Source organism: Bidens hawaiensis, unplaced genomic scaffold (genome assembly GCF_021521415.1).
Source record: "Bidens hawaiensis isolate Kalapana, Puna unplaced genomic scaffold, B.hawaiensis_p1.1 tig00057951_1, whole genome shotgun sequence".
In the NCBI taxonomy this organism is placed as follows: Eukaryota; Viridiplantae; Streptophyta; class Magnoliopsida; order Asterales; family Asteraceae; genus Bidens; species Bidens hawaiensis.
The window spans coordinates 38,948-54,424 of NW_027500462.1; positions in this window are offsets into that span (position 1 = coordinate 38,948).

The following is a 15,477-nucleotide window of genomic DNA, read 5'->3' on the forward strand; positions in this document are numbered from 1 at the left end:
AAAAGAACTAACGTTAATCAATATAATGGTAAAAATGAAAACCCATCAAAATTCAGAAATTGGACTAATCAAGGTTTTCAAAGAAATAGATCTCAGTTTTACACTGCTAACAACCAAACCTTAAGTAATAATTCTCTTAATTCACGAAGGTTTGGATGGCCTCATAGTCAATCCACAAGAAGGTATCCTGTTAGGACTCACAGAAATTATTATGATACTAACTTTGGACAGCCAAGGTACGGAATGTATCGACCCAAGACCAATCGGTCTTGGGTCCCCAGATTTTAATCATCTGCTTTAATCGTGCAGGAACAGTTGAACAGGGCTGCCAACAATCAATGGGTTGTGGATAGCGGCTGTTCCCGGCACATGACGGGTAATAAGAAATTGTTACACGACTTGAAACCTGTTCAAGGAGGAAGAGTGAGTTTCGCAGGAGAGAGCGGTGGAAGGATTACAGGAATAGGGACGGTGTCGAATGGAAAGATGACTTTGGAGAAAGTAAACTTTGTTGAAGAACTGAAGCACAATCTGCTGAGTGTTTCGCAGATTTGTGACAAAGACTACACTGTACATTTTACAAAGAATGAAGCGATTGTGTTGTATCCTGGTTTTAAGATCCCAGAGGATTGGATTGTTATGAAGGCTCCAAGAGTGAAGAATACGTATATCATGGATATGAGATCGACAGAGATGGCCACAGAAGAATCGTGTCTTCTGTCAAAAGCAACTGAATCGGAGTCCGAGTTGTGGCATAGGAGAATGGGGCACATTCATCTTCGGAAAATGAACTACCTTGTCAAAAATGGGCTTGTGCTGGGTGTTCCCTTGAAGAATTTCAACTTTGAAGACAAATGCTTATCATGCAAAAAGGGAAAGCAACACAAGAAATCCCATCTCACCAAGAAGGTCAATTCTCGGTCCCGTGAATGTAAGAAGTCTAGGAGGAACATCTTACTGCTTGGTGATCACTGATGATTTCTCTCGATATTTCTGGGTATATTTCCTGAAGTCAAAGGATGAAACAGTGCAGATGGTAAAGAATTTGATTACCAAGGTTGAGAATATCATGGGAAAACGGGTTAAATTCATCAGGAGTGACAATGGAACTGAGTTCAAGAACTATGAGATGGAGATCTTCTGCTTACAGAAGGGGATAGAACACCAATACAGCGCACCGTATACACCGCAACAAAATGGAGTGGCTGAGAGGAAGAACAGAACCTTAATTGAAGGAGCCAGAACTATGCTGGCTGATTCGAAACTTCCCGTGGTGTTTTGGGCTGAAGCTGTTGCAACAGCCTGTTATATCCTTAATAGAGTGTTAACAGTTAAAAGTTTAAATAAAACCTGTTATGAACTTATGCATGGGAGAAAGCCCAACTTGAGTGGTCTTGAACCATTCGGGTCCCCATGTTCGATATTAAAGACCAATTCTAAATTTGGTGAAGTAGCCGACGAAGGAATCTTAGTCGGATACGTTGTTGGGACTCCCAACAGACGGGTCTTTAATACATCGAACAGCAAGGTTGAGGTGGTGTGTAACACTGATATCACAAGTTACAAATCACCAAAACCAAGCTCGGGACCCGCTGGGGTTTTCGACTATGATAGACTTTTTAAATCTTTTAACATACCTTATCTGGATTTTGCAGAAGTTGAGGAAAAAATTGCTACGAAGATGATATGCGATGAGGAAGACACTTTGGTGCAACGACCACAGTATGATGAATGTCAGCCTTCCTCGTCAAATGCTGTCAATACCCTTGCTGCCCCTACTGAAGAGGAATTCATCAAATCCGTTTCACTCTCAACATCAAACACCCATTGATGAGCTATCTTCGAACTTGGAAGATAATCTGAATGTCAGTTCGGTTCCGACTACGAGAATTCACAAAGATCATCCTTTGGAGAACGTGATAGGTGATCTGTCCTCCGGTGTACAAACAAGAAAAGGCTTGAATGAGCACACCTGTGTTTACACAAGCATTAAAGAATCAGGCATAATCAACGAGTGCTTGTACACCTGCTTTATCAGCCAGATTGAACCAAAGAACTATCAAATGGCTCTTAAGGACAGCTCGTGGGTCGAAGCCATGCAAGAAGAGTTAGCTCAGTTTAAGAAAATGGAAGTATGGAACTTGGTTGCAAAACCAAGGAATGTGCATGCGATAGGCACGAAATGGGTCTTCAAATGTAAGAGAGATGAGAAAGGGATTGTTATCAGGAACAAGGCGAGGCTGGTTGTTAAAGGTTTTAATCAACAAGAGGGGATTGATTACAATGAGGTGTTTGCTCCTGTGGCAAGGTTGGAAGCCATTCGGCTGTTTTTAGCATTTGCTGCTCATAAGGAGATGAAGGTTTTTCAGTTGGATGTGAAGAGTGTGTTCCTAAACGGTAAAGTCGACGAGGTTGTGTATGTTGAGCAACCTCCGGGTTTTCCTGACCATGACTTTCCCGATCACGTGTATAAGCTAAGTAAAGCGCTGTATGGACTACATCAGGCACCTCGTGCCTGGTATTCAACCTTATCAGATTACTTGCTTGAGAATGAGTTTGAAAGAGGTAAAATTGATAGCACATTGTTCTTCAAGAGAAAGGGTAGCGACTTTCTGCTGGTGCAAGTCTACGTGGACGACATTATCTTTGCTGCATCAAAGGTCGCCATGTGTCAGGAGTTTGAGGCCGTCATGAAGAAGAGATTTGAAATGAGTGCTATGGGTGAACTAACCTTCTTTTTAGGATTGCAGGTTGATCAGAGGAAAGATGGGATGTTCATTCATCAGACGAAGTATGTCCATGATGTTCTCAGACGCTTCAAGATGGAGGACAGCACTCCATATGATACTCCAGTCTGCGTCAATCACAAATTGGGTGCTGATTCAGACAACGATGCAGACGTGGACCCAACCCAATATCGGGCTATTATAGGTTCTTTAATGTACTTAACTGCTTCTAGGCCTGATATAATGTTTGCTGTTTGTCTTTGTGCACGCTTTCAGGCAAACCCAAAAGAATCTCATTTGAAGGGTGCGAAGAGGATACTGCGGTATCTCAAAGGCAAGCCGAAGCTGGGGTTGTGGTACTCGAGAGGAGGAGACTTGGAGCTAGTCGCTTACACAGATTCTGATTATGGAGGGTGCAATCAGAGTCGGAAGTCTACAACTGGTGGATGTCAGTTTCTTGGTGGCTGACTAGTGTCGTGGCAATGCAAGAAGCAGACCTCAGTCGCAATTTCAACCTGTGAAGCAGAATACATGGCAGCATCCAACTGCTGCTCCCAGGTTCTTTGGATTCAACAACAGTTGCGCGATTATGGTCTGAATTTCTCACTTACTCCTATTTGCATTGATAACACTGCTGCTATCTCAGTAACTAACAATCCTGTAAAGCACAGTAAAACTAAACATATTGACATACGTCATCATTTTATACGGGATTGTGCTGAGAAGAAACTGATTGAGCTCGAAAAGGTTGACACGTTAGATAATTTCGCTGACTTATTCATGAAAGCGTTTGACAAAACTAGATTTCAAAACCTTGTTGAGCTGAATGGGATGATCAATCCCGAGTAACCATGCTTTGTGTTTGTGTTATATAAAAAAAAAATCGAAAAAAAAAAAACGTCACTATCGCTTAGATTTATGTCGGTTGCCTCAGTTTGAAGGACATATCTTCGGATATGTTTGGTCCACATTTCTACTTGTAGAATATGAGGATAACCATTAACCAGATGACTGAAAGTGACCATTAACCATATAAACTAATAAAATATTAGTTTATATTTTGAAACATTAGTTTATTTGTAAAATATAATAAAATATTTGATTTATATAAAGCTTTTCGAATAATAAATATTCAAGAGTTTGATTTTCAAACATTTGTTTTATTTATAAAACTTTGTTTAAATATTGTTTGCAATATTTTAATAATTTAAAATATTGAGCCATCTCTACCTTACGAGCATCTATCTCCATGAGTTGGCTATAATTCTATGCTACATGTGCTAACTTTATTTCCTGTAATGTTTGGGGGAAAAATACGTCAGCGATATGCTGGTGAATTGTTGACTCTAAAAACATTTTATAAATATTTCTTTGACTGACCAGATAGTTTTCATGAAACAATCTCAGCAGAAACGTCTATTTTTTCTGGGATTGTGCCACTGCCATACACACACAATTACGGTTCTCCGGGAATTGACACCCTTTGGAGAACTTTTATTATGACCTCTAGTCTGTGGCCACGTAGCCTTGACTGATAGACTAGATTGATTATGTTTGGATCCAGACACATGTGTACTCGATCTGAGTTGTTTTTATTTTCTATCTTGTATTTTAATAGGGAACACGTAATCCCATAAATCTTTATTTGACTGTCTTTGTTTAAGATAAACAACCCGTTTATCTTGACTGAAAAAGGTTTAACGTATTCACCTATGACTGTCTGTTCTGAATGATGTGGTGATCTCGTTGGAAAACCTTTGTGAATGAATGAATGATTGATTGATTGATTGAATGATTGACCTATAATAAAATAGGTTTATGTAAATACCCGGATCGTCTCTTAATCCGGATATAGACCTTTAGTCTAGTTTGATAACTTAAATGTTGATTGATCTTTTGTTTGAATGAAATATTTTTGATATAAAATCTTTCTCTATATTTGCTAACCATGTGCTACGTTTCTTCTTCAAGAAGAAATGTCTATGATATGTTTCTTCTTCGAGAAGAAACGCCATTATCTATAACCCTTGTATGTTAAATCTTATGTTTCTTAATCATAAAGAAACACTATTTTAATTATAACCTTTGTATATAAAATTTTTCTTTTCATTAAACATTTCAACTATATCTTTATATGTAAAAGCTTAAGTTTCTTAATCATAACGAAACTATATATTTACTATAATCTTTGTTTATACTATTTTGTATTTTATAAAGAAATTTTATTTAATTGTTATACTTTGATCAAGGTCTAGGCTATACCCTCGACTAGGGTCTAAGCCTTTGGAATAATAATATTTTATTTGGGCAGAACCCATACCTTGCTTAGGTTATTATTATCTAGATTCTCGGGCAGCACTTCGACGCTTGCACGTACTTTGAGAATCTTGATCAACAACTCCCCGGCACGTAAATCGAGGCAACGTTCGGGGGTTGCCGGGTCGTGCAAGTACTTCGAGGCAGAATTTCGGGTCGTCTCAGGTCGGCACGGGTTACGAGGTCGTCACGTGTTACGAGGTCGGCACGCAAAACGAGGTGCGCCGATTGTCGGGATTGTCGGTACGAACTTCGAGGTGTCGTCGGTATATGGTGCGGATTACGAGGTTATAGTTTTCGGGTCGGTGGCACAGAAATCGAGGTAGAGAGAGAAAGTTTCTAGAGAGAGAGTGGGGTGGTGTGAATGGAATGAGCCATGAAGGCTCCTATTTATAGCTGAAAACCGGTCCCATCGCGATAGGCGATGGAACCTTTCTTTTTGGTCATCGCGTACCGCGATGACACGTGTTACTCAGAGAGTGCCACGTGTCGCCACGTGGCGGACACGTGTCACCGTCTTAACCACCCTCTGCCACGTGTTGCCACGTGGCAGACACGTGTCAATTTCTAAGACATGTTCAGCCACGTGTTGACACGTGGCCTGCCACGTGTCGCGACGTCTGCCACGTGTCACCTCCGGGTGATACGTGTTGACGTGTCATCAAGGACCATCGCGTACAGCGATGGCCTCTTTGGCTATGCCCATCGAGTATCGCGATGGGTCAATAAATCAGGATTTTTATTTTTATTTTTAAACCCCTTTAGTTTTACTAACTTGTCATTTTTGGATCGAAATTTCAGGAACGTTACAGTTCATCATGTCCATGAACGCAGATGGAGCATTAGTAAGTCCAAACAGCATGACCGTGAACTCATAATGTCCATACCTTGTTTGGAATGCAGTTTTCGGAATATCTTCCGATTGAGCCTTGAGTTGATGATAACCGGAATGAAGATCGATTTTAGAAAAGAAACTAGCACCTTGAAGTTGGTCAAAAATATCATCGATTCGGGGGAGCGGATAACGATTTTTGATTGTAACTTTGTTTAACGCACGATAATCGATACACCTACGCATAGATCCATCCTTCTTTTTGACGAATAGAATTGGCGCTCCCCATGGTGACGAACTCAGTCGAATGAAGCCTTTCTCAAGAAGCTCGTCGAGTTATTTCTTTAATTCTTTCATCTCAGTCGGAGCAAGACGATATGGTGCTTTTGCGATCAAAGCAGTACCGTGAATAAGATCGATCATAAACTCTACTTCTTGATCGGGAGAAATTCCAGGAAGTTCATCAGGAAAGACATCAGAAAAGTCGGAGACGACAAGTACGTCATTTATCTCCTTTGGATTTGATTCTTCAGTGACGTAGGCCATGAATTCTAAGCATCCTTGATTTAAACATTTGTTAGCCCTAATCATGGAAATTATGCTAACTTGGCCAGCGTCCTTGTCCCCTTCAATTCGAATGGTTCGTTTATCGGGGGCTTGAAGTTCAATGATTTTGTTATTGCAGATGATACGTGCATGGTTGTTGGATAACCAATCCATACCAAGTACAATATCAAAACCAGCAAGTGCCATTGGTAAGAGTTGGATAGGCAGAATATAACCAGCTAAATAAATTTTTCCGTTTTCAAGGACTTCGGAGATCTTAACGATTTCACCACTAGCAGTCTCGACGCTTAGAGTTTTATTTAACTTTATTAGAGGTTCGTTTAATAGACTACAAAAGCTATAATCTATAAAACTTAAATTGGCACCCGAATCAAACAAAACTCTAGCATAGGTGTCGTTGACTAGAAACGTATTGGTAATGGTTACCGGTGTGTCAACGGCCTTTTTCGTGTCGAGTACAAAGACTCTAGCATTTCCCTTCTTGTTCTGGCCACTTCCACCCGCACCACCAGTCGCGGGTTTGTTCTTTGGGCACTCGAAACTCAGATGTCCCATCTCTTTGCAATTGCAGCACGTCATCATTTTCTTCTTCCAACAGTCGGTAGCAGCATGGCTCGGTCTTTGGCATGATTCACACACGGTTGTTGAGGCATGTCGGCATTGCCCTTGGTGACGTTTTCGGCATATCTTGCAGAATGGTGCATTTGAGTTGAACCCAGATCGGCTATGAATTGCGCCTTTGCCTTTGTAGTTGGCGCCTCCACTTGTTCTCCCTTGGACGGTTGTTGTTGTCATCTTCTTATCTTCTTCTTTGTTGCGGAATATTCCGCCCATCAAGTAACCAGCTAACTCCATTGCGGAGTCAGCAATTTGAGGTAAATGTGACCTCACCATATCGCGGATTTCCTGTGGTAGTCCCCAAATATAACGTGTAACTTTGCTGGATTCAGGATTCACCAGCTGGGGAACCAAACGACAATATTCATGAAACTTGGTGTTGTATTCTCTATGATTTGTCCCCACGACCTTGTGATTAAGAAACTTAGTTTGAATTTGTTCGGTTTCATGCATGGGACAAAACTTTGTCATTATCATCGCCTTGAACTCTTCCCAAGAAAGATTGTACATCACCTCCCATCCTTTACTCATGATCATCGAATTCCACCACTCGAGCGCTTCCCCTTTGAACATGAGAGCAAAATATTGAACCTTTCTTCATCGGAACACTTGCTTGTTATTACAATCGTCTCCATTTCCTCAAGAAACCTCACAGTTGTGATGGCTCCTTTATCACCATGGAACTCCTTCGGTCCATAATACTTGAAATCCTTAAACGAACACCCACCGATCTTGAGTTTCTTAAATTCTTGTTTAACTCCTCCATCAGCATTCGATTCGTGAACACTTTCTTCGACATGGGAGGGTTTTGAACGAGACTTAACGGACTTTTTGGGAAGGATTAACAGATTGGGAATGTTTGGAATGTTTTGATTGAGATCATGCCATAGATTCTTCTCTAACCGCATCCTTTATCATCTTTTGTATTTGACTCATATATTTTTCGAGGATCGGTTTATCTTGTTTATTTACAGGGTCTTTCCCCTTTTCTTTTCGTATTTCTTTTTCTTTTCGAGTGTTCTCAATGTTATTACTTTGTTCAGACATTGTTAATTTTCTTTTTCAATTATGTCTTTATATCTGAAATTTTAACAAACTTTCCCTTATTAAACATATATTTTATTTAACCAAAGTGGTGAGAAAGTTCATGAGAGATTGAAGATGGAAGAAGAATGTGATGGAGAAGTTGTGTGTGTAATGTAATCGTATGTGTTATGTGTTTAAAAGTATAATAAAGAATGTTGAGACATTCTTATGTAAAGACAGGTTTATCGATATATATATATATATATATATATATATATATATATATATATGTATTGTAAAATAAATATATAATATTTATTTTACAATACACACACACACATATATATATAAATATTATATATTTATTTTACAATACATATATATATATATATATATATATATATATATATATATATATATATCTGTAATTGATATATATGTATATATATATCAATAAACCTATCTTTACATAAGAACGTCTCAACGTTCTTTATTATACTTTTAAACACATAACACATACGACTACATTACACACACAACTTCTCCATCACATTCTTCTTCCATCTTCAATCTCTCATGAACTTTCTCACCACTTTGGTTAACTTGTTGCATTTGCGAAGAAGCGTATCTCCCAGCTTCTTCTTTTTCTTCCCGTCAACGGCCATCTTTTTCCTTAATTCATCCGACTCATGCAAAGCGCGGTCAAAGTGTTCCTATTGTGACTGCGGGATTTCGTTTGGGTATCCATATCTCGGAGGTGGGTCGCGGTAACCCATTGTCACCATGTCATAATGATTCTTTGGTTCTGGATACGGGGATATGATCACGTCAGATTCATAGTGAAAGAAAGCTTCGGCAACTTTGTTTTGTTCTCTAATCTCATTGGCTAGCTCTTCTTCCGTCAGGATTACGCCTTGAAAAGGTGGAAAACTTGATGAAGCTTGATTCTTGAGTTTCTCGAGGTATTGAACGTAGGGGTCAACAGAACCATAACTTGCATTTTGGGAAGCGAGTGATTCCTCCATCGGTGTTGATATCTCATTAGGATTATCAGGGTACTCTTCTTTCGGTTCTTTCTCAGATTCTTCTTCTGGATCTTCCTCTTCCTCCTCAGGTTCCTCCTCCTCTTCAGGTTCTTCTTCTTTCATATGTTTCGTGGTCTCATTGATCATCGGGGTCATTTGGAAACTTTCATAGGGCATCATCACCCTCATCCTGGGTTTGCGGGACGACCCTTCATCATTGTTAGGTTGAGAGTTAACTTCATTGAAGGTAGAGCTTCCGGTATGCCATCTTCGTTGATCTGAGTGGCATTGCATCCAGTTGGAGGATGGAGACCTTGGTTCTTCTTTGATTGGTCGATTGGAGAGGAAAGCATATGATGGGTGAGGATTTGGTGGTAAATATGTTGGATTGCTTGATGGGTAGTAGGGTGGTATCTCCGATGGTTGGTATGTGGGAATCTCTGATGTATAGTATGTGGGAACCTCAGATGGATGGTACATGGGTATTGTTGGTGGGTGGTAGCTGGAGTGTCTTGGTGGTTCATTTCTTTGTTTCGGTGGGCTATCGGGAACATTTATGGGATAGTGTTTGATTCAGGGGTAATATACAGGTTTGGTTAGATCATGTTCTACGTCTTGGTCGAAGTATGCTTCATAATAACCTTCACTCATATTGTCCTCTGTGAAAGGTTCGGCAATTCCAGCCTCTTTAGCCTTGCGCACAAAGTTTTCCATCATATTCTTGAATGAAATCTAACAATTTGGGTGGTTTAGAATGAGGAGGGAAAGAAAAGGTTTACCAACCTATCTTATCTCTATTTCAAATAAACAATTAATTCCTATACTTGGATCGAAGCTTAGGTATTCTATTGTAATACCTAATTCGCTAAGATCGATGGCTCTGATACCAACACTTGTCACACCCCAAACCACGGCCTAGGCGTATGACACATATGTTGGTACCGCAATTGTAAATAAATCAGAGTTATGTTTAATAGTGGAAGACTTTATAAACTTGTGGACTTAAAGTGTAATATTACAAAAGACGGGATTATAAAATACCCGTTTTAAGTTATAACAAAAGTATTACTTGTTTTTAATTACACACCACCATTTTAATATTATAAGTTTATACAAAATAGATCCGAGCCATCGGATATCTTTGCACTTCGTCACTCCAAGTGCTAACCTTGGTCACATGCAAAATGTAAGAAAATACGTCAGCAACGAATGCTGGTGAATATGTTGACGCTAAAAATATTTTCTTTACTTAATCACCCCTCGGGACTACGTAGGTCCCGGCCCAACGTGGCTTAGGAATAATCAAGTTAAAACATACAATTTATAAACTCAAGTCTCTATACTCGGTTCCTCCAGCGAATCACCGCAGGGTTCGACTAGTTGAGTGCCTATACGTATACACAAGGTCATACTCCCCGCATGCGAGCGTAATTGTGACCAGGTGTGATGTGTCCACCACATATGAAAGGATCCAGTCAACCGTATACTATAGCCTGAGGCCAGTATTTATACCCTTGTTTATAAATGTTTTAGAGACACTTAGTCTCAGGTAAAGTTTTTCATATAACACGTTGACTCGTTTGAAAACAAGTTGGTAAAAGTTTGGGGGCATATTCACCTTTTGATTTGGATCGGCTTCAATCACCGTCCGAGGGTCTTTCCCTTGTTATCTCTCACCTATAGTACGAGTATAAACGTTTGTTAGTCGGATACACAATCCGGCTTAAGACCTTTAGTCTTATTTTATAAACTTTACCTCGATGAACCTTTAGTTCAAATCTCTTTTACTTAAAAACCTTTAGTTTAAAAGTATTTTGTAAACCTTTAGTTTATTTATAAAACCCTACGTTTCTTCTTCTCTAAGACACGTATTCTTTCTTTTCTTTATTATTTAAGAATAGTTATTATTACTTAAATAATATTTTCATAAAAAAGATTATATATACTTACACACACATATATATTTATCAATATTCGTAATCGTATCTTTTGTTCTTTTCTTTGATATGTTTACTTTTCTTAAATCGAGGTATCGAGTATAACCTCGACTTAAGGTTTAAGCCTTTTATAATATTTTATTATTATTTTATTCGGGCATTATGCCTACCTTTGTTTGGCTTATAAACCCTAACGACTTGAGCAGCACTCCAATGTCCGCTTCACTTTCTTTGCCTTCTCAATCAAACTTCCCTTCTTGTCACCTTCCTTTTAGCACGCCAACGATAAACACCAAACTTCAACACTTGTCGGCACGTCTTTCGAGACTCATTGCCATCTTGATGTCGAGATATTCAAACTCCTTCTTGGTCGATATGTTGGTGGTGAGTGGCACGAACTTTGAGGAAACGAACACGAAAATCGAGGAATTATGGCACGAACTTCGAGACGGGTCGAGGGTATGGTTTGTATAGCTTAGAGAGATGTTAGAGAGAGAGAGAGAGAGAGAGGAGTACTGAGTTTGGTGTGATTTGGAATTGAACCCGTGGCCTTCTATTTATAGGAAAAATCTGGAGCCCTTCGCGGTACGCGACGACCTCCTTGGCAAGCCCGTCGCGTATCGCAACGTAGGCTGCCAGAGTCACCATGTAGACCTGTCACGTGTTGACACGTGGCGACACGTGGCAGACAATGTTGCAAAAGTCGTTATGCGGTCCCTAGGCGGCCGACCCCCTTGGAGGGAGTACTCGAAGTACTCGGGAAGTACTCGGACATGATAAATATAAAGAAAATTAGATTTTGGGTAATATATATATTTCAAATATCATAAGTTTACTAATATTTATAACAAAATAAATGAATATCAGTATAAATAAGAGAAATATATTTTTAAACACTAAATTATTCTAAAAAATGTTAATCATTAATTAAAAATAATGATATTTGTTCTTTAATATTATAAAAATACAAATTATGTTGTATTTTTTAAGTCAAAATAGACCCAAGTTAATCGACTAGATGTGATTCAGGCTAATGTTGACCACTTTTAACCAATTTTTAGTAACTAGGCGGAGTTAAAGAAACTCCCCTCGTAGCGAGTACTCGGAGAGTACTCAGCCTTGTAGACCTACTTTTACAACATTGGTGGCAGACGTGTTGCCACGTGGTGACACACTGTGCCACCGTCTGCCACGTGGCACACGTGTCACACTGTGTCAGACCACGACATCGCGATGCGTGATGACGTTGGTTCAACAGCGATCGCGTATCACTGTTGACTCTTACAGAAGCTTTTGACCAAGCCCTTAGCGCTACGCGATGGGCTTGTCCTTTTGTCCCGTCGCGTATCGCGATGTGACAAGAAAACTTAATTTTATTTTTAAACCTTTCGGTTTGGATATTGACATATTTTGTCCCTTGACTTTGAAAGTTTGACATTTTTAACTTGAAATTTTCGTGATGTTATAATACATATAATGCTTAATATGGTTAGCATGTACAAGGGCCCAAAGGTCAGCCCATAGACAAATCCCCAAGCCCAAACCGAAATCTATTAAAGCTTTAGATTTCGGTATTCACATAGCCAAATCCATATTTAATGTCAGCCACGTGCACCATTTCAACCCGCCATGCTTCTTTTGTCTTGATCATGTTGTTGTTCTTTTGATATGTATCAGTCTCACCAATTTATGACCCAACAAAATGTACTTAAAGGTCTGATCCTTGGTTACGAAGATGTTTTGGACGAAAATGTTGAGTTTTCCCAAAATTAAAATGTGAGTTTTCTTGCAAAAAAAAAACGTTTTTCCGGCAACCTGCAACTATTAGCTTTAGAATATTGTTAGTCGCGGATCGTTGGGAACAAGTATGATAAAAGGTGGGATCGTTATCAGCCAATTCGTTAACTGGGATCCAACATCAACCAAAAAATAATAGTTAAGATTAAGACTTTGTGTTGTCGCTGAAGTTTGGCTCCGAATTCATTCAATAATATTGTGACATGCAATGCTGACTGGACACTCGCTGAAGCCGTGAATTGTCTGATTTTTTTATTTATTTGTGGTCCAGGCGAGCGGTGGCTTCAGCGAATTATCTGATTTTTTTATTTATTTAATTTTTTCTGCTAAATTTGAAAAGTAGTAAAACTAATAATAATACATTAACATATAAATAATAATACTAATCTAGTACAGGATCATCGGGACGTCTAACCCACAAATGCTCGACCAACTCATGATGAAGGTTTCCGTGGACCTCGCGGTTGATATAAGACGTTTTGGAGTTTTTCATCATTGGTGATTGTCGGTTCGGGTCATAAGATGTCACCCTGGTAGTTTTGACAAATAGCCATACCTTGGTCCTCAAGAACCATGTTATGTAGAATTATACAAGTGTAGACGACATCCATTATTTTCTCCCATGATCAACACCTTAGTGGCCTCAAAATCAAATGAATTTTTTTCTTTATAACTCTAAACGCCCTTTCAATATCTTTACGTGCCGATTCTTGCTTCTTTTTAAAGTACTTCTGTTTGTCTCCAACTGGAGGTGCATAAGCTTGAACAAGCGATGGCCATTCGTTGTAAATCCCATTAACCAGGTAGTAGTCATGCTTGAATTGAACCCCGTTCGCATAAAACGATTGAGTTGCTCAACTCCGTCAATAATGTCATCGAATATCGGTGATTGTTCGATAACATTTATGTCGTTATTTGACACAGCAACACTAAAAAAACATGCTAGGACCAAAGATCATGGGAGGCCACCGTCTCAAGTATAATACTAGGGCCGAGGTGATCACCCCGGTGGAATTGTCCTCGCCATATAGTAGGACACATATCCCATCCAACATGCGTACAATCGATGCTACCGAGCATGCTGGGGAAACCATGTTTGTCACCATGCACCTCGTATATGCGTTGGATATCATACAAAGTTGATGAGCCAATATCTCTGTGAGTAAATCGATATGATCCCTATGTATAAACATTGTCAAGTAAACCCTCGGACAATATATAAATATAACTAAACGAAACATATATGTATATATGCATACCTTGACAAAAAAAATGAAGTGAGTCTCGCGAAAAATTTTCAGACATTTCTAGGTATTCATCATTGCATCCGACGAAATTCCATACGCTAGTTGACGAATAGCAGCTGTACATTTTTGGTTGGTCGTGAAACCCGTCCTACCTCTTGCATCTTCTCTTTGTTGAAAAAAAGGATGTTGATCCGACAAATCATTTGATAAACGCATGAAGTGTTGTCTTCTCATTCGAAAAGGAAGCTTAAAATGTTCTTCGTCATAAACGGGATCGGGGCTAAAATAGTGACGTACCAAAGTTTCATCAGCGCCCACTCAATCACGAGGAAGAGGTAGTTGTCTTGTAAGTCTTTTTCGTCCTTGAAACCGTTCAGCCAACCTGTTAACTGTTATTCTGTCGGCTTCAAAAATAAGGTCATCTTCCTCTGAAGAGTCAGACGAAGACATTGAATTCCATTGCATTTTTGGTTTGTAATTGAGTCTATTGGAGAGAATCAGTAGAATGGGTGGTTATTTTTATTTTAGGTATTTTAGTGTGTGATGGGTGGTATTTATATAGCTAATTATAGAAAAAAAGGAAAGTGCCAACGGTCAAATTAGGTATTCCCAAAACATTCCACCCAACGTTCACTTTAGCCCAAGCAACGGGGTTGGCGTATGCTCGCTTGCAACGCCACTCACGACACCTCGTTGCAGTGTTCACGAGTGAGGTGGCTCGTGACGGAGGATGGCGGTGACTGTGGGGGTACCATGTCTACAACGGACAACCTAATAAAAATTAATACACCTATTCTTTTAAAAGACATTGTATTTATAGGTTGATAATTCTTTTAAAAGGCATTGTATTTCTAGGTTGATGATGTCCCATGGTGGTTTGACTAATATGCCACAAGCCCTTTTAACACATTGATAATGGATAGAGAACTCTAAGTCTTAAAACGAGATTATGTCTTGCTAGAGTTGGGGCGAAAGAAATATGTTATTAATTCTATAGATAAGAGCATTCTCAATTCATCCTTCATAATTATGTGAGGAAATTGAAAAATTATAAGATGAAGTTTTAAATGGCTGTAAATGTAAATTATAGGGTGGAAAGAGAAATGTATTGATTTTCTGTAAATTTGGGAAAACAAAGTTTGCCCCTATTTATTTTTTAATATTTGTTGAATTGGTTGTGAGCGATAGAAAACTGTAATGATAAAGGTATAAAAATATTATTTAATTAAACATGAAAGAGAAATGTAGTTTTTTGTAGTGTAATTATAGATATGGGAATGGGGGACGGGCTGTGAATGCTCTAAGCCGTCTAGATTTTGTTATAATTATCTATTGCGGGTGAATGTTAATGATGAAGGACTAGAATAACTCAAAATGTTTATACTA